General features: G+C 43.5%; 1 long non-coding RNA gene across 1 annotated transcript in view; it reads left to right on the top strand.

Moving 5' to 3' along the window:
• LOC132343292 (uncharacterized) overlaps positions 1-20,047 on the top strand; it is a 50,145-nt gene that overhangs the window by 8,136 nt on the left and 21,962 nt on the right. The window contains exon 3 of the long non-coding RNA XR_009492031.1: positions 17,432-17,682. This is a non-coding gene — a long non-coding RNA (uncharacterized lncRNA). The remainder of the gene's footprint in view (positions 1-17,431; positions 17,683-20,047) is intronic.

Here is a 20,047-nt window from a genome sequence, read left to right as displayed (position 1 = left end):
GGCCCCAACCCCTTGTGGCTTGCCGGCAGCACTCTTTATATAGTTAGTTATAATCCAGTTGAATTTTAGCCTCTAGTGTTAGAGAGCTAGATTAATAAAGCCTACTCCTTTAAAAAAAAAAAAAAAAGAGCCAAACCAAACACTGTATCTTTCTAAATGGAAGAGATTGGAACCAAATGTGGGTTCTAATAAGCAGTAATTTAAAAATGGAAGCCCACATAAACTTGGTTGTATATTTACTACCAATGAAAGAATATGTGAAATGATTTTTTTACTGCCAAAACTTTTAGAAAAGTTATAAACCATTTTTTTAAAACTCTCAGTGAATATATGCAAGAATAATACAGTTGTCCTTTCAAATATATCCATTTTCCTATTTCATGATGGAAACACCAGCCTGTGGTCTTTCTAAGACTCCGAATAGTTTTATTAATTAACTGTATATTGTGAGATGCTCTCTTCTGCTTCCCGGTCCTCCCCCTCAAAATGTGAAGTGGCACTAACTAATTTCTTCCAATTATTTTCACAGAACTCTGATAGCAGGGGTTCTCTGGTGGCTCGGCTGGTAAAGAATCCACCTGCAGTGCAGGAGACCCCCGTTCAATTCCTGGGTCAGGAAGATCCCCTGCAGAAGGGATAGGCTACTATCTGACTCTTTGAGACCCTATGGATGCAGCACGCCAGACCTCCCTGTCCATCACCAACTCCTGGAGTTTACTCAAACTCATGCCCATTGAGTCAGTGATGCCATCCAACCATCTCATCCTCTGTCATCCCCTTCTCCTCCTGCCCTCAATCCTTCCCAGCATCAGGGTCTTTTCCAATGAGTCAGCTCTTCACATCAGGTGGCCAAAGCATTGGAGTTTCAGCTTCAACATCACTCCTTCCAATGAATATTCAGGACTGATTTCTTTTAGGATGGACTGGTTGGATCTCCTTGCAGTCCAGGGGACTCTCAAGAGTCTTTTCCAACATCACAGTTCAAAAGCATCAATTCTTTGGCACTCAGTTTTCTTTATAGTCCAACTCTTACATCCATACATGACTACTGGAAAAATCATAGCCTTGACTAGACAGATCTTTGTTGGCAAAGTAATGTTTTTGCTTTTTAAAATGCTGCCTAGGTTGGTCATAACTTTTCTTCCAAGGAGTAAGCATCTTTTAATTTCATGGCTGCAGTCACCATCTGCAGTAATTTTGGAGCCCCCAAAAATGAAGTCAGCCACTGTTTCCACTGTTTCTCCATCTATTTGCCATGAAGTGATGGGACCGGATGCCATGATCCTCATTTTCTGAATATTGAGCTTTAAGCCAACTTTTTCACTCTCCTCTTTCACTTTCATCAAGAGGCTCTTTAGTTCTTCACTTTCTGCCATAAGGGTGGTGTCATCTGCATATCTGAGGTTATTGAGATTTCTCCCAGCAATCTTGGTTCCAGCTTGTGCTTTCTCCAGCCCAGCGTTTCTCATGATGTACTCTGCATAGAAGTTAAATAAGCAGGGTGACAATATACAACCTTGACGTATTCCTTTTCCTATTTGGAACCAGTCTGTTATTCCATGTCCAGTTCTAACTGTTGCTTGCTGACCTGCATACAGGTTTCTCAAGAGGCAGGTCAGGTGGTCTGGTATTCCCATCTCTTTCAGAATTTTCTACAGTTTATTGTGATCCACACAGTCAAAGGCTTTGGCATAGTCAATAAAGCAGAAATAAATGTTTTTATTGAACTCTCTTGCTTTTTCCATGATCCAGCAGATGTTGGCAATTTGATCTCTGGTTCCTCTGTCTTTTCTAAAACCAGCTTGAACATTTGGAAGTTCATGGTTCATGTATTGTTGAAGCCTGGCTTGGAGAATTTTGAGCATTACTTTACTAGCGTGTGAGATGAGTGCAATTGTGTGGTAGTTTGAGCATTCTTTGCCATTTCCTTTCTTTGGGATTGGAATGAAAACTGACCTTTTCCAGTCCCGTGGCCACTGATGAGTTTTCCAAATTTGCTGGCATATTGAGTGCAACACTTTCACAGCATCATCTTTTAGGATTTGAAATAGCTCAACTGGAATTCCATCACCTCCACTAGCTTTGTTCGTGGTGATGCTTCCTAAGGCTCACTTGACTTCACATTCCAGGATGTCTGGCTCTAGGTGAGTGATCACACCATCATGATTATCTGGGTCATGAAGATCTTTTTTGTACAGTTCTTCTGTGTATTCATGCCACCTCTTCTTAATATCTTCTGCTTCTGTTAGGTATGGTCCTAACAGAAGCAGAAGATATTAGCCCATCAAGCACACACTGATAGGGGAAAATCTGATTTTGGAGGAGAAAAAATTGTTTAAAATACATATATTTTGTTTTAATTAGGTCATATGACTAGAGTTCAACATAAGTTAGTTGATGAGTAGTGAGAATGTATGGAGTGGCCATTGACAAGCTTAAGGAATTGACAGGAGACAGAGAATTGAAAGAGGAAAGGAAGAGGGAGAAAAAGAGAGAGGAAAGAGGAAAAAGAAAGAGAAGGAGAAAAAAAAAGAATCTAAAGATCATTAAGCCTGATCTTTTATTTTTCCTACACAGAGTTATCTCCAACTGTAGCTATCATGTAACATAAGAAAAATCCATGTGTTGTCTAGAATTTGAGTATTTTCCAAGAACATATCCATGAAATCCATGTTTTGGTACTGTAGCTGAATTCTTCCTGCTTTTATCACTTATTGTAAAGCCTTTTATTGATCTATCATATCATTTGCTACAGTAACTCATTTTTAATAAAATGTTTCCTTTATTTGAACCCTAAGTTTTCCTCCTAGTTTGTGGGTAACTTCAAATCTCTATTTGGATGCCTATTAGATATCTCAAACTCACCACAGTCCTGATTTCTCCTCTCCTCTTCATCAACCTTCCTGCCATCTTACCCATCTCAGGGAATGGTCATACCATACTTAGATGAGAAACCCAAGAATCATTGTCGACTCATGCTCACCTCATGTGCAGTCCAAGAACAGACCTTGATAGCTCTGTCTTCAAAATATATCCAGAGCCTGACCATTTCTCACCACCTCCACTGATGCCTTTATGTCCAAGCTGCCATCATCTCTCACCTGGGTCACTTCTGTGGCCCCCAAAGGTTCCCCAGCTTTCACTCTTGCTCTCTCCCTACAACCTGTTCCCAAAACTCATGTCAGGACCTTTGATGGCTCCCATCTCCCTGATTTTGACCTACAAGCCACTCCCTGCCCGACCCCACCATCAATCTGACTCCTATTACCTCTTAAATGTCTTCTACTACTTCCACTCACTCACATTGTTCTTAATTCACTGGCTTCCTTGCTGCTGCTTAGAGAAGCCAAGTGAACTCTGACCACAAGGTCATTGTTTTTGGTCTTTGCTTAGAATAGCTTGTACTCAAATATCCACAGAACTCTTTGCTATACCTTTCCAGGTCTCAATAAGGTCTTCTCTTCTAATGACTCTCTTTAATTTTTGTAATAATATGTAGTGTCCTCTATCATTCGTGCTATAGTATATAACTGACTTATTTTGTTTATGACCATTTCCCCCAACTAGAATATAAATTCACAAAAGCAAAGATCTTGTCTGTTTCATTCACATAGAACAATACTGGGCTCATAGTAGGCGTTCAATAAAAGTTTGTGCTATTCTTGTGGCCTCCTCGTTGCTTAGTGTAGAACTGGACACAGAGAGCTTAGAGTGACAGGATAAGGACGAGGGCAGTGTCACAGGGGTAGATGTGCAATGTTTTACAGAAAGGTTGACATTTGAGCCATGTAGAAATTTGTTAGGAGGAAAAACAGTGAATGCACTCCTGTCAGAGAAAGCTATATCTCCAGAGGCAGAAAAGTATAAAAAGTACTCAAATTTAGAATACACTGCTTATTCACTCATTCACGCACCTACTGTGTTTCCATCACTATGCTAGGCTCTAGGGAAAAGGGGTAAAGAAGAACAACAAAGTCTTTATCTTTAGTAGACATTTTAAATTTATTTATTTATTTTTGGCCGTGCTGAGTCTTCACTGTGTGGGGTTTTTTCTAGTTGCGATGCACGGGCTTCTCTTGTTACAGAGAATGGGCTCTAGGGCGTGCGGGTTTCAGCAGCTGCCCTTGGCTGAAGAGAGCCTGGAACTCCAAGGTTGTGCTATCTTCCTAAGAGTAGGCACTGAAATACAAAGGCTCAACCCCGTTTGCTTCAATAAAGGCCACTCTGCACCATCCTCCTGGCTCTTGCTCAACTGAGGCTTCTGTTGTGGTTTCATTGCAGCCTAGTTTCTCTCTGTCCAATCTTCCTTCCTTCACATCCTTCACCGGAGCTGATCCTGAGAGTACTACCCAAATAATTCTGTACATCATCCTCCATCTCAGGGTTTACTTTCTGGGGAAACTCACCTGCCACACCATAGTTTGTGTTTTCAGTCCAAGCGAAATCCATGTAAAGCTTTTATGCAGAAAGATAATGAGGTCTGATGGATGGTTTAGGAAGAGCCTTCTGGCTCCTGATTTGGAGAGTGGATCTTAAATAGGCAAGAGCAGAGGCCCTTCTATAGCTCTCAAAAATAGTGGTGTTTTAGGAAAATAGGAAAAGTATCTATTCTTATTTGAGTAATTTTGCAGGAGATTGAGGGTTAAGATGGATACGTTGACTAGAAGGACGTGCAGACCCAGCCCTCATGCTAGAGGACACACTGCTCAAAGGGCAGGATCTACAGTTTTTACTGATCAGTTGGGACAGGACTGCAGATGTCTGGATGCTGCTGTTATTGTCGTCACTTAGTCGCTCAGTCGTGTCCAAGTCTTTTGTGACCCCGTGGACTATAGCCTGCCAGGCTCCTCTGTCCATGGAATTTTCCAGGCAAGAATACTGGAGTGGGTTTCCATTTCCTACTCCAGGGGATCTTCTCTACCCAGGGATCAAACCCAAGTCTCCTGCATTGCAGGGGGGTTCTTTACCGCTGAGCCACCAGGGAAGACCGTCTGGATGCTGGAAAATGTGCAAATGTTGGACCACTATGTTTTAGCATTATTACCCCATTGGGACTAAAGGAGAAAGCGTAATAGTGGTTGAGAAGAGTGGATATTCACACTACTAATAGTACATGAAAGCAGGCAGTTCCTGGGGAAGGAAATTGAATTCTCAACAGAAGATCTTGGATAGAACAAACCAGACTTCTTTGTCTGAGCCTCAAGGCAAGTTAGCAATGGAGAGGGTGACAGCCAGCCTGAAACAGGCCTTGTCCCCCTTCCTCTGATCTCCTGCTAGGGGCTTTTCATTAGCCAAAGTGAACCAGCAGCCAGACAGCACTGGAGCCCTGTGGTTGAGGTCTGTAGAGTTCAGCATCTCGGAAGAGAAAAGGGTGGAGAGGTGAATGGTAGATATCTGGCATGCAGATGAAAGTTCCTATGTTGAAATTCATACTTCTCTAACTTTGATATGCAAATGGACTGCCCGAGGAGCTTGTTAAGATGCAGATTGTGTTTTAAGAGGGCAGAGGTTGGACCTGAGATACAGAATTGCTGGCACATTCCCAGGTGATGCTGTGACTTCTGGTGCATGGATTGCTTATAGACCAGCAAGGTTATAATTCCCTTCCCTAAACTAAGTCTTGTCAGAAATCACAGCTTTGGTCTCACCTGTGCAAAGGAAACAGCCTTGAACACTTGACAACAGGGGGCTAGGATGAAACAAGTTCCTTTCTTCCTGTCCCTCCCCAACCCAGCCCTGAGGGCTCAATGAAGCAGCATTCACCACGGGGCAGGGCACCTGGAAGGATGAAAGATAACTGGCATGTGGGCTAAGGGGCCTGTGGGCAGAGAGGAGATTGATGACCTGAGCCTGAGGAGGCAGAGAGCAACTGATTTAGGAAAGCACATAAAATACCAACACCTTTGAGGGTTCCCTGGAAAGGGAGGCTTGAAGTCATTATAAATTATAGAAAAGTGACCTAATTTATATTTTCAGGTTGAAGAAATCCAGACTTATGGGGAGTGAATAAAGTTTGATAGTTCAGGCTTGAAATCTATTGCAGAACCCTCTTGAACTTTGCTTTGTATTTGCTTCATTAACAGCTGCCTTTTCCATTGTTTTGCATTTACTCCCTGATTGTTGCGAACTGCTCGTCCTAAATGGGACAGGGCCTCTCCTGTCGAGGTCTGTGATCCTCTGCAATAACGAAGCACACAAACATGTCTTTGACCACATGTAGGCTGCCTCAGCTTTTAGCCACATTGCAGTCCTGGAAATGTCATTGAAAGGAGAACAGCAAGAAATGAATCATTTTTTTTCTTCTCCCATCACGGTGTGGCCACCACTTACCTTCTTTTTCCACCCAATGTTCCTGAATCAGTAAGGCACAATGTTGACAAGTTCACTTTGAAATCAATGAATCAGCAGGAAGACTGTTGAGTGAGTGCATCAATGAAGTGAAAAGTGAAATATAGGGGTTTGTCAGCTCCATCAGGCCAGAAAATGGATGAAATGTTAGAAAGGACAGGAGTGACGACTGCCTGCACATTTTTCTTTCTCTCGTCATTAAGATTTGAGTGTAGAGGAAATATATATACCTATGGCTGATCCATGGTAGAAACCAACACAATATTGTAATTATCCTTCAATTAAAAATAAACAAAAATTTAAAAATCCTTTAGGTAAATAACCACACACAAAAAGAGTTGAGAGTAATTTGATTAAATTCCTTCTCCAAGAGTTACATTAAAAAGTGAATCTTTCCAACTCTTCTTTGGAAGCAATGATTTTAATCAAAACATCCTGAATAAATATCTATAGGCCATAAGCCCCTGGATGATATTGAGGGCAAGGACATGAGAGAAGGTGGTTTATGGTTATGGTTATGGTTAACTGGTTTATGGACCAAAAATTCTACATTGAAGATATAAGCACTAATGCAAATACTACTGTGCAAGAGTGTTCAGTCATGTTCGACTCTTGTGACCCCATAGGCTATAGCTCACCATGCTCCTCTGTTCATGGGATTTCCCAGGCAAGAACACTGGAGTAGGTTGCCATTTCCTACTCCAAGGGATCTTCCTGACCCAGGGATCGAACCCACATCTCTTGCATCTCCTGTATTGGCAGGTGGATTCTCTACCCCCCGGGAAGCCCTGCAAATACTACTACAAGACTCAAATGAGTCTACAGTACTTGTTATGTGCCAGTCAAGCAGTACTCCAAGGACTTTACATGAAGAAGCCTGAGGCCAAGGCCACAGACATCTTTTGCTATGAACTGAATGTTTGTATCCTCCCAAATTCATATGCTGAAATCTAACATCATGTCTAACATGATGGTATTAGGAGGTGGGGCCTTTGGGAGAGTATTAGGTCATGAGGGCGGAGCCCTCATGAGTAGGATTAGTGCCCTTCTAAGAGACATTACAGAGTTTGCTTCCTCTCTCTACTCTCTGCAAGAAGACAGCCATCTACAAACGAGGAAGCAAGTCTTCACCAGAACCCACCCGTACTGGCACCCTGGTGGTAGACTCCAGAACCACAAGAAATAAATATTTGTATTGAAACCACCCAGTCTATGATATTTTGTTGTAGCAGTCCAAATTGACTAAGACATGTCCTGATACAGGAGCTTTGAAGTAGGAGTTGGAATAATTTAATAGCTTTGTCCCCATCTTCCCCTCAGCGTGAAAATGCAATAGGCAGGGAATGAAGAGGTGGGGATGATTTATTTTTACTTGTTTTCCTTCTTCTTCTAGCAACCTATGATTTTTCCAAATACAGGTTAAGAAAATAAATTTATATGAAGCCCACACTCAGTTAAGGTGGATTAAAAAGCAAAGAAAGGAGACATTTTTATTTCTTTTGCAAAGTTTGGTGACAAATTCTTTTGACCCTTACACTGTACCTCTGAATTCTCTCTGTTCTACACTTGCCTTCATTCCCTCTACCTTCACACCCCCCACACTTCCAACCAGTTTTTAAGCACAGCTAAAGTCAGGGGATAAACATACGGGTAAACCTAAACCTGGGGCCCTCCTAGAAATGTTCATTAAGAATTACCTTCCCCTTTGTGTGTGTGTGTGTGTTTGTGTGTGTGTGTGTGTGTGTGTACTCCATCATGTCTGACTCTTTGTGACCCCATGGACTATCACCTGCCAGTCTCCTCTGTTCAGGGAATTTTCCAGGCAAGGATACTGAAGTGGGTTGCCATTTCCTACTCCAGGAACTCTTCCTGACCCAGGGATTGAATCTACATCTCCCTCATTGGCAGGTGGATTCTTTACCACTGTGCCACCTGGGAAGCCCCAACTGCTAAGTAAACCAGTATAATCAGACAGTGTTTACTGGGACCAGACAATAGATCTACTTCGGAATGCATGACCAATTCTCTCTTATTCCCGATTGATAGGCCAATCTATCCATGCCCTTCTTTCTGAATCATGGTCTCAGCCCATCAGAAGTAGGCACCCCATAGGAATTGTAGCTTTGTCTTTGATCCTGGGACACCCAGTCATGTCCTGTCACAGGGGTAACTGAGGAGAGGGATGGGAGAGGGTACTAGAGAGAGGATAGGAGTGGGTTAGTTAATCAATAATCTATCATAAATTTTGACCAAGCATCTCCAGGTGTGCTTGGTTCCTTTAAGCTGAGGAGATATGGGAAAGGTGAGTATGCACTGGATTTCCAGTTAGCTTATTTTAGAAAAGACTGGGACTTCCTCGGTGGTCCAGTGGTCCATGGGGAGCTAAGATCCCACATGCCACAACTAAGTCAGTGTATCTCCACTACTGAGCCTGCGTGCCCTAGAGTCCTCATGCAACAACTAGAGAAACCCAAGAGCTGTAACTGAAGACTGAGTGCAACAGTGAAGACCCAGTGCAGCCAAAATAAATAACTTTTTTAAAAAAGAAAGAAAGAAAATAAATACTGAGCAATAGGGAAAGCCCATTTCGGTGACCTGTGGGAGATCTTTCTGCCTGGAAGCCTAGTCCAACAGGTAGGAAACAGTGTTTAGGGGCTGGTAAGTAGGATGCAGGAGGCCCTGGGTTCAATCCCTGGGGCGGGAAGATCCCCTGGAGAAGGAAATGGCAACCCACTTCAGTATTCTTGCCTGGAGAATCCCATGGACAGAGGAGCCTGGTGGGCTACAGTCTATGGGGTCACAAAGAGTTGGACATGACTAAGCGACTAACACACAAGTAGGATTTGGGGATTCTGTCTCCATCTGATATACACATTTAGTAACATTTCTGAGTCAGAAAGTTAGGAAAGATTTCGTGCATTTCATTTTTATCTGTATTGGAGTAGGTTTGTGAGTTGCCATGAAGAAACAGACAAACAAACACCCTTTCCTCCACCCCCACATGCTGCTACGTGCAGGATGAGGGCTGTGGGCCCCTGACCTACTTCGTATTTCACTGCTGCCCTTTCTTCTTGGCAGCTCAGGAGTTGAGCAGAGGCCCCAGGGGTGTGACACTGTGGAGAGGAAGACTGGGAGATCACAGTGTGAGGCTTGTGTTTTGCTTGGTGCTCATCTGCTTGTCCATCAAGGCTCCTGCCTCATCCCATCTCCCAAGACTCTGAGCTGTGAGATATAACCCAATCTCACAAGTGATAAGCAGGCCCCCTTTTCAGTTAGGTGAGCCTCCCAGCTCAGCATTGTATGGTAAACCTACAGATGGGAGGGTTATCAAGTTTACCAGCTGTCATTCTTATTCTCTACCTTTTGCCTTGCCCTTGGGGCACTTTCACAAAGGATGACTACTGCCATCATGTATTAATGAAGACTTATTTGGTGAAAGAGAAAGAAATGGACTTTATCTAGTTTAAGTAAAAAGAAAATTTTACTGGGAAGTTCTAAGTTTAAAAATAAAGCACCAGGAGGGTGAGAAGTAAGGAAGATCTCAACTTCAGGAGTTCCTGGACCTGCAATTTAGGACACTCTGTGGCTCCCTCACTGTCTATTTCTCCTAACTCAAAACTCCATATTCCCTGGAGAAGCAATCTGATTAGCTTAGCTTCATTTAGGCATTCACCTCTGAAAAAATTAGCTCTGGTTCATGTTTCCAAGTAAAGACTTGGCTACTGGGGTCTACCTCTAGGAATCAAGGTCAGTCCCCAGGAAAGTGATACTATGCAGGGCCCTGTGGGGTTCCTGGGCAGAAAACCTTGCTATGTCCTCCATTCACTTGATTATAGGAAACAGCCTTCATTCATCCTCCATGACTTTCCCTGAGTTCCAATGGGCAGATTGAAGCAGTTGTTCATTAGGGAAAGGAGGGGATATGAGACCAGGGAGAAGTAAACAAACAGCCAAGAGCAGACTTGGGACAAGATTCTGTTTACCCAGCAATGAATATACACAACAGTATCTTTGACCTATTTTACAGATACTGAAAGCCCCTCCAGGTGAGACAGTTATGGTGTGCTGCCCACAAGCATGTAGACTCCAGATCAGTTGGATCTGAAGGTTGATAATGTTGACTCCCACTTGTCTCAATACTAACCCATCAGAAGAATGTCCATGAGCTGATCATGCCCTCTTTGAGCAATTACTATAAAACTTCTCACTATCTTCCCCAAGCAGGGACACATATTTTTGAGGGCATTAGCCAGCTGCTACCTCCTTTCCCTGGCAAAGCAATAAAGATATCCTTATCTGCTTCACCCAAAACTCTGTCCCCAGGGTTTGGTTCAGCAGTCACCAGTGTACTGAGAAGCTGAGCCTTTGGCATCAAAAGGACCAGGGATGTGAACCAGGGACTCACCCCAGTGTCATACTAGATGCGATCACACTGGCCTCACATGGTTCTCTGCCTCTCCTGATCCAGGAGCTGAGCACTCATCTCAGGTCCCTGCAGCACAGCTGGAGGCTCCTTCACTGCCATCCCCCAAGGCTAGATTTCTTTTAAACAAAAATATCAAGAAAAAGAGGAATATCAAGAAAAAAGGAACATGTTCCTTTAGGTTGGGATATCTTGCAGGGGATGCCTCCTTGACTTGCTCATGGTTGAGACCATGAGGTTGAGCTTCAGAGGGATCCAAAAAAGACTAGCAATTCTCTCCTTTTTTGGCTAAGGACTGCCTTCAGGATGCCATTTCCCTGGCTCTTACTGGGTGAAAGGTATGAGACTAGCCTCTCTTCTCAAGAGTGACCCTCCTTCCCTTCCTACTGGAGTGTGGTCTGGCCTAATGGCCTCATAATATAGTCTATCATAGCATTACGTGATAGGCCCCTCATTTATCCACAGGACAGGCACATTTAGCAGCAGAAGACTTACTCTGTTACCCAAATGCTGGCCATCTGTGATTTCAGTCCTGGCCTGTCCCATTGTGGCTTGCTGCCATGACTGGTGTGTAATGATCTGATTCAGAGTCTACGTGTACTGATTACATGTGGGTGGTCTGCCAGGATCTATGGGCAGGGATTTGTACTTGAACTATCTAATTCATTATTTAACACAAATCCCATGTAATTCTTTTGGAAAACGAGTGCTGTGTTCAAATACATTTGGTTAGCACTGCCTGGTATCTTCATTTTGCAGGCACAGAATGCTAAGGATCTCACTATAGATTCTAGAAGATTCAGAAAAAAAGAATTGTTTAACATTGTGTAACCCAGTATTTCCCAGATCGAAAGGGTAGTAGATTTTTTTTTTTAACCTAGTCCCATTCTACAAGACCAGCTTTTAGTAGAACACTCTTAAGGAAATGTGATTTAGTTTAATGCTCCCAGCATCCCTGGGATGAACCTGAAAATGGTGTTGCTATGCTCATTTTACAGATGAGAAGGCAGAGGCTCATCTCAGAGAGACTGCGTAGCATGACCCAAGTCTATCCAGGCAGCAAGTGCCTCTGCAGAGCTTTGAACACGGTTCCTCTGAGTCCAAGTCCAGGCCTCTTCCTGCCATGCCTTGATCACCAGCTCTGAGACTTACCAAATACTCCTGGGACACTCTCAGCCAGATCCAATACCAGAGACCCGGGAGAGCCAATAGTGTGGTTACTGTATAAAGTCTTGCAGGCTCATGACCCAGGAAGAGCCAATATTTCAGTTCAAGTCCAAAGACAGGAAAAAAACAGTGTCCCAGTTTGAAGGCCTTCTCTTATTTGGGTGAGATCCAGGCTTTTTGTTCAACCAGTTGGATGAGGCCCACCCACATAGGGAGGGTGACTTGTTTTACTTAGTCTACCACTTTATTTCTTTTAAATATTTATTTAGTTATTTAGCTGCATCGGTGTTAGTTGCTGCACACGGGATCTTTATTGCATCATGTGGGATCTTTTGCTCTCTAGTTGTGGCCCACAGGTTCCAGAGAGTGAAGGCTCAGTAGTTACGGTGTCCAGGCTTAATTGCTCCACAGCAGGTAGGATCCCAGTCCCTCAACCAGACATCAAACCTGTGTTCCCTGCGTTGCAAGGCAGATTCTTAACCACTGGACCACCAGGGAGTCCCTAGTCTACCAATTTAAATATTCAGTTCAGTTCAGTTCAGTTCAGTCACTCAGTCATGTACAACTCTTTGCGACCCCATGAATCACAGCACACCAGGCCTCCCTGTCCATCACCAACTTCCGGAGTTCACTCAAACTCATGTCCATAGAGTCGGTAATGCCATGCAGCATCTCATCCTCTGTCGTCCCCTTCTCCTCCTGCCCCCAATCCCTCCCAGCATCAGAGTCTTTTCCAATGAGTCAACTCTTTGCATGAGGTGGCCAAAGTATTGGAGTTTCAGCTTTAGCATCAGTCCTTCCAATGAACACCCACGACTGATCTCCTTTAGAATGGACTGGTTGGATCTCCTTGAAGTCCAAGGGACTCTCAAGGGTCTTCTCCAACACCACAGTTCAAAAGCATCAATTCTTTGGCGCTCAGCTTTCTTCACAGTCTAACTCTCACATCCATACATGACCACTGGAAAAACCATAGCCTTGACTACACAGACCTTTGTTGGCAAAGTAACACCTCTGCTTTTCAATATGCTACCCAGGTTGGTCATAACTTTTCTTCCAAGGAGTAAGCGTCTTTTAATTTCATGGCTGCAATCACCATTTGCAGTGATCTTGGAGCCCAAGAAAATAAAATCTGACACTATTTCCACCGTTTCCCCATCTATTTCCCATGAAGTGATGGGACCAGATACCATGATCTTCATTTTCTGGATGTTGAGCTTTAAGCCAATTTTTTCACTCTCCTCTCTCACTTTCATCAAGAGGCTTTTTAGTTCCTCTTCACTTTCTGCATATCTAAGGGTGGTGTCATCTGCATATCTGAGGTTATTGATATTTCTCCTGGCAATCTTGATTCCAGCTTGTGCTTCTTCCAGTCCAGCGTTTCTCATGATGTACTCTGCATATAAGTTAAACAAACAGGGTGACAATATACAGCCTTAACGAACTCCTTTTCCTATTTGGAACCAGTCTGTTGTTCCATGTCCAGTTCTAGCTGTTGCTTCTTGACCTGAATATAGGTTTCTCAAGAGGCAGGTTAGGTGGTCTGGTGTTTCCATCTTTTTTAGAATTTTCCACAGGTTATTGTGATCCACACACAGTCAAAGGCTTTGGCATAGTCAATAAAGCAGAAATAGATGTTTTTCTGGAACTCTCTTGCTGTTTCCATAATCCAGTGGATGTTGGCAATTTGATCTGTGGTTCCTCTGCCTTTTCTAAAACCAGCTTGAACATCTGAAAGTTCACAGTTCACGTATTGCTGAAGCCTGGCTTGGACAATTTTGAGCGTTACTTTACTAGCGTGTGAGATGAGTGCAATTGTGCAGTAATTTGAGCATTCTTTGGCATTGCCTTTCTTTGGGATTGGAATGAAAACTGACCTTTTCCAGTCCTGTGGCCACTGCTGAGTTTTCCAAATTTGCTGGCGTATTGAGTGCAGCACTTTCACAGCATCATCTCTGAGGATTTGAAATAGCTCAACTGGAGTTCCATCACTGCACTAGCTTTGTTCATTGTGATGCTTCCTAAGGCCCACTTGACTTCACATTCCAGGATATCTGGCTCTAGGTGAGTGATCACACCATCATGATTATCTGGGTTGTGAAGATCTTTTTTGTACAGTTCTTCTGTGTATTCTTGCCACCTCTTCTTAATATCTTCTGCTTCTGTTAGGTCCCTACCATTTCTGTCCTTTATCGAGCCCATCTTTGCATGAAATGTTCCCTTGGTATCTCTAATTTTCTTGAAGAGATCTCTAGTCTTTCCCACTCTGTTGTTTTCCTCTATTTCTTTGCATTGATCACTGAGGAAGGCTTTCTTATCTCTTCTTGCTATTCTTTGGAACTCTGCATTCAGATGCTTATATCTTTCCTTTTCTCCTTTGCTTTTCGCTTCTCTTCTTTTCACAGCTATTTGTAAGGCCTCCCCAGACAGCCATTTTGCTTTTTTGCATTTCTTTTCCTTGGGGATGGTCTTGATCCCTGTCTCCTGTACAGTGTCACGAACCTCATTCCATAGTTCATCAGGCACTCTATCTATCAGATCTAGGCCCTTAAATCTATTTCTCACTTCCACTGTGTAATCATAAGGGATTTGATTTAGGTCATACCTGAATGGTCTAGTAGTTTTCCCTACTTTCTTCAATTTCAGTCTGAATCTGACAATAAGGAGTTCATGATCTGAGCCACAGTCAGCTCCCGGTCTTGTTTTTGCTGACTATATAGAGCTTCTCCGTCTTTGGCTGCAAAGAATATAATCAATCTGGTTTCAGTGTTGATATCTGGTGATGTCCATGTGTAGAGTCTTCTTTTGTGTTGTTGGAAGAGGGTGTTTGCTATGACCACTGCATTCTCTTGGCAAAACTCTATTAGTCTTTGCCCTGCTTCATTCTGTATTCCAAGGCCAAATTTGCCTGCTACCCTAGGTGTTTCTTGACTTCCTACTTTTGCATTCCAGTCCCTTATAATGAAAAGGACATCTTTTTGGGGTGTTAGTTCTAAAAGGTCTTGTAGGTCTTCATAGAACCGTTCAACTTCAGCTTCTTCAGCGTTACTGGTTGGGGCATAGGCTTGGATTACTGTGATATTGAATGGTTTGCCTTGGAAATGAACAGAGATCATTCTGTCATTTTTGAGACTGCATCCAAGTACTGCATTTCAGACTCTTTTGTTGACCATGATGGCTACTCCATTTCTTCTAAGGGATTCCTGCCCACAGTAGTAGATAAAAAAGTCATCTGAGTTAAATTCACCCATTCCAGTCCATCGGAGAAGGCAATGGCACCCCACTCCAGTACTCTTGCCTGGAAAATCCCATGGATGGAGGAGCCTGGTAGGTGACAGTCCATGGGGTTGCACAGAGTTGGACACAACTGAGCGACTTCACTTTCACTTTTCACTTTCATGCATTGGAGAAGAAATGGCAACCCACTCCAGTGTTCTTGCCTGGAGAATCCCAGGGATGGGGAAGCCTGGTGGGCTCTTGTCTATGGGGTCGCACAGAGTCAGATATGACTTAGCAGCAGCAGCAGCAGCATTCCAGTCCATTTTAGTTCGCTGATTCCTAGAATGTCGACGTTCACTCTTGCCATCTCCTGTTTGACCACTTCCAATTTGCCTTGATTCATGGACCTGACATTCCAGGTTCCTATGCAATATTGCTCTTTATAGCATCGGACCTTGCTTCTATCACCAGTCACATCCACAACTGGGTATTGTTTTTGATTTGGCTCCATCCCTTCATTCTTTCTGGAGTTATTTCTTCACTGATCTCCAGTAGCATATTGGGCACCTACCGACCTGGGGAGTTCCTCTTTCAGTATCCTATCATTTTGCCTTTTCATACTGTTCATGGGGTTCTCAAAGCAAGAATACTGAAGTGGTTTGCCATTCCCTTCTCCAGTGGACCACATTCTGTGAGACCTCTCCACCATGCCCGCCCGTCTTGGGTGGCCCCACATGGCATGGCTTAATTTCATTAAGTTAGACAAGGCTGTGGTCCATGTGATCAGATTGATTAGTTTTCTGTGATTATGGTTTCAGTGTGTCTGCCCTCTGATGCCCTCTCACAACACCAATCATCTTACTTGGGTTTCTCTTACCTTGTACGTTGGATATCTCTTCACGGCTGCTCCAGCAAAGTGCAGCCACTGCTCCTTACCTTAGACGAGGGATATCTCTTCATGGCCACCCCTCCTGACCTTGAACATGGAGTAGCTCCTCTTGGCGTCCCTGTGCCCATGCAGCCGCCACTCCTTGCTCCTCTCGGCTGCAGCCCCTGACCTCGGATTTAATCTCATCTAAAAACACCATCCTGCCTCTTGAGAAACCTATATGCAGGTCAGGAAGCAACAGTTAGAACTGGACATGGAACAACAGACTGGTTCCAAATAGGAAAAGAAGTACGTCAAGGATGTATATTGTCACCTTGCTAACTTAACTTATATGCAGAGTACATCATGAGAAACGCTGGGGTGGAAGAAGCACAAGCTAGAATCCAGATTGCTGGGAGAAATATCAATAACCTCAGATATGCAGATGACGCCACCCTTATGGCAGAAAGTGAAGAGGAACTAAAAAGCCTCTTGATGAAGGTGAAAGTCAAGAGTGAAAAAGTTGGCTTCAAGCTCAACATCCAGAAAACGAAGATCATGGCATCTGATCCCATCACTTCATGGGAAATAGATGGGGAAACGGTGGAAATAGTGTCAGATTTTATTTTCTTGGGCTCCAAGATCACTGCAAATGGTGATTGCAGCCATGAAATTAAAAGACGCTTACTCCTTGGAAGAAAAGTTATGACCAACCTGGGTAGCATATTGAAAAGCAGAGACATTACTTTGCCAACAAAGGTCTGTCTAGTCAAGGCTATGGTTTTTCCAGTGGTCATGTATGGATGTGAGAGTTGGACTGTAAAGAAAGCTGAGGGCTGAAGAATTGATGCTTTTGAACTGTGGTGTTGGAGAAGACTCTTGAGAGTCCCTTGGACTTCAAGGAGATCCAACCAGTCCATTCTGAAGGAAATCAGCCCTGGGATTTCTTTGGAAGGAATGATGCTAAAGCTGAAACTCCAATATTTTGGCCACTTCATGTGAAGAGTTGACTCATTGGAAAAGACTCTGATGCTGGGAGGGATTGGGGGCAGGAGGAGAAGGGGATGACAGAGGATGAGATGGTTGGATGGCATCACTGACTCGATAGACGTGAGTCTGAGTGAACTCCGGGAGTTGGTGATGGACAGAGAGGCCTGGTGTGCTGTGATTCATGGGGTCACAAAGAGTCGGACATGACTAAGCGACTGAACTGAACTGCACTGAAAAACACCATCACAGAGCCACCCAGAATGATGTTTGGCCAAATATCTGGGACCCCTTGGCCTAGTTGAATTGACATATAAAATTAAGCATCATAGGTTACAACAGTCTTCCGTGACTTCTGCCTTGCTTACTCTCTCTCTCTCCCTCTCTCTGTGTCTTCTTGCTTATCTCCTCTGATGAAGTCAGCTGCTGTGTTGTGAGCTGCCCTAAGGAGAGGTCTTCCTGACAAGGAACTCAGGTAGCCTTCAGCCAGCAACCAGCAAGAAGCTGAGACTTGCAGCCCGACAGCCTTCAAGGAAATTTATCCTGCAAATAACCACATGAGTGAGTCTGGGGTTGGATCCCACCCTGTCTGCCAGGCCTGGACATGACCACAGCTCCTGGTTAACACATTGGCTGCAGTCTGTGAGGGATCTTGAAGCAGAGAACCTAGGTAAGCCAGGATCTAGATTCCTGATCTTCAAAAACCATGAGATAATAAATGTTATATTAAGGCTCTTCATTTTGAGGTCATTTTTCTCTCAATAACTAATGCATATCTCATCCATTGTCTGCTGCCGCTGCTGCTAAGTCACTTCAGTCGTGTCCAACTCTGTGCGACCCCATAGACGGCAGCCCACCAGGCTCCCCCGTCCCTGGGATTCTCCAGGCAAGAACACTGGAGTGGGTTGCCATTTCCTTCTCCAATGCATGAAAGTGAAAAGTGAAAGTTAAGTCACTCAGTCATGTCCGACCCTCAGCAACCCCATGGACTGCAGCCTTCCAGGCTCCTCCATCCATGGGATTTTCCAGGCAACAGTACTGGAGTGGGTTGCCATTGCCTTCTCCACATCCATTGTCTATTTTCCCATAAATGGAGCTTGAGAGTATGTGAAATTTTTGGTCCTTTCATCCACTGACTTTCTTTAAGAGAGGGTCGACTGGCTTTCAAAATGCCTATCTGCAACCTTTTATGAGAAAGGATGCTCACGTAACTGAAAAAATTCTCTCTGCGGCATTGACACAGTATGGGAGGATACTTACAAAAAGAAGGGGGCAAGCTTGTAAGAAACAGAAATGTTTCTTTTCTGAAAATTCAGTTTTAATACATCTCTCAATGTTTTCTTTTTTCCACCATTGTTCCCAACAACCAATACTCTAGGTTCCTGGTCTCCTACCTCATCCCGTAGATAAATCAGTCTATCGGACACCACCAATCACCTACTCTGTGATTCTTTGTTGGGTGTGAGGTAATAACTGACTTGTTTCACCACTGGACTTGTCAATGAACATCAGGGATGATGGTTATGACATACGGGGGAGTGGGAGGAAAAAAGCCCATCAGTTTTCTTGGACAATGTCTTCCTTGAGGCTGATTACTTATAGGTATATTCGAGGGAGTATGGGCAGAAAGAGATAGGGAAAAGTTGTATGAAAAAAAAAAAAAAGAATAAAGTTAAATTCCCCATTGACATGGGAAGATGTGGCTGAGTCATTCACAAAATGACTTAGAAAATGAAATGTGGTATTTCTTGTACCCTAGCGTCAAGGAGAAAACCTTCTCAAGGATCCTCCCTGTGATGCTGAAGACATATTAAATCTTGGGATGAACAAGGTTGTGGACAGGAATGCCTATATACTTGAGCTCCTAAGGGGCTGTCCATTAGTTCTGTAAGCCATTCCTTCCTCCTACCTGCTCATCTCCCATACGAGCCAGCAGCAGGCCCCTGTGTACTCTCTTAGCATTAGGGTAAAAGAAGTAACTCACTTGACATGGCTCATGGAGCACACATTGGGTTTTCTCTAAGGCAGTAGTTCTCATCTCCGGTTGTATATTAGAATCACAAGGAAAGATTTGGCAAAAAAAATGACCATGCCTGGGCCTAGCCTCCAATCAATGAATCAGAATCTCTAGGGGTGGAGCCCAAGCATGGGAGCTTTTTTTTTTTTTTTTTTTGTGAAAAGCTGTCTACATAGTTTTAATACTCAGCCAGTGAGAGCCACTGGTCTGGGTCCCCAGCAGACTATAGTATAGTAATTTGGAACTGAAGACTCTGCTAAGATAAAGTGTCACTAAGTTAAAAACAAGACTCAAAAAGAAAAAGTCTTGAAATTAACATACTAAGCACAAGGAGATGAGTGGACGCAGGTGCCTGACCCTTCAGATGCAAGGCCAGCCAATGAGCACGGTGAGGGGGTGGGGGTGAGGGAGACTTTGTTTGACCAGGGGATTTGCTGGAAGCATGGAATCTTTCAGAATATGCTTACTGTTTGGGATAATGTCTGAAGGTTGAGACTGATATGAATTATTTAGAACTTCAGGGAGACTCTTTACAATGGAATCAATTTTCCTTATCCTTTCTCTGCATGGTCAGACTGAAATGGTCAAACCTCTAGAGTAAAACTGACTTTACAAACAGCAGCCATGAAAAAGTTCTGACATTCGCTACTGTGTTGCTGATAAAACTAAAATTGATTGAGATGCCCCTGGGGAGGCCTCAAGGAAACCTAAGCCTTGTTGTTATGAAGTGTTATAATAATTTCCTTTATATGTCATATTCATGAAACGTGTGATATACATTTAATGAGAACTCAGATCAGCGGGTGGAGGGTAGGTGTTTTTCAAAATGCTGCAGAATAGAGATCCAGAGGCTATATTGCAAGAAGTTCATGTTTTCTTTTTTCCTGGGAGATTCTGGTCCTTTGACACAAAAGTGTTGGGCTCAAGAGACTTTTTACTTTGGTGTAATGGGAGTGACCACGTGTTCTGGTCTGCTCCAAATGGTTCCAGCTTACACGTGCTGTCTTAGCCTGATTGT

Source organism: Bos taurus, chromosome 2 (assembly GCF_002263795.3).
Source record: "Bos taurus isolate L1 Dominette 01449 registration number 42190680 breed Hereford chromosome 2, ARS-UCD2.0, whole genome shotgun sequence".
Classification (NCBI taxonomy): domain Eukaryota; kingdom Metazoa; phylum Chordata; class Mammalia; order Artiodactyla; family Bovidae; genus Bos; species Bos taurus.
This window is presented reverse-complemented; position numbering and strand designations above follow the sequence as displayed.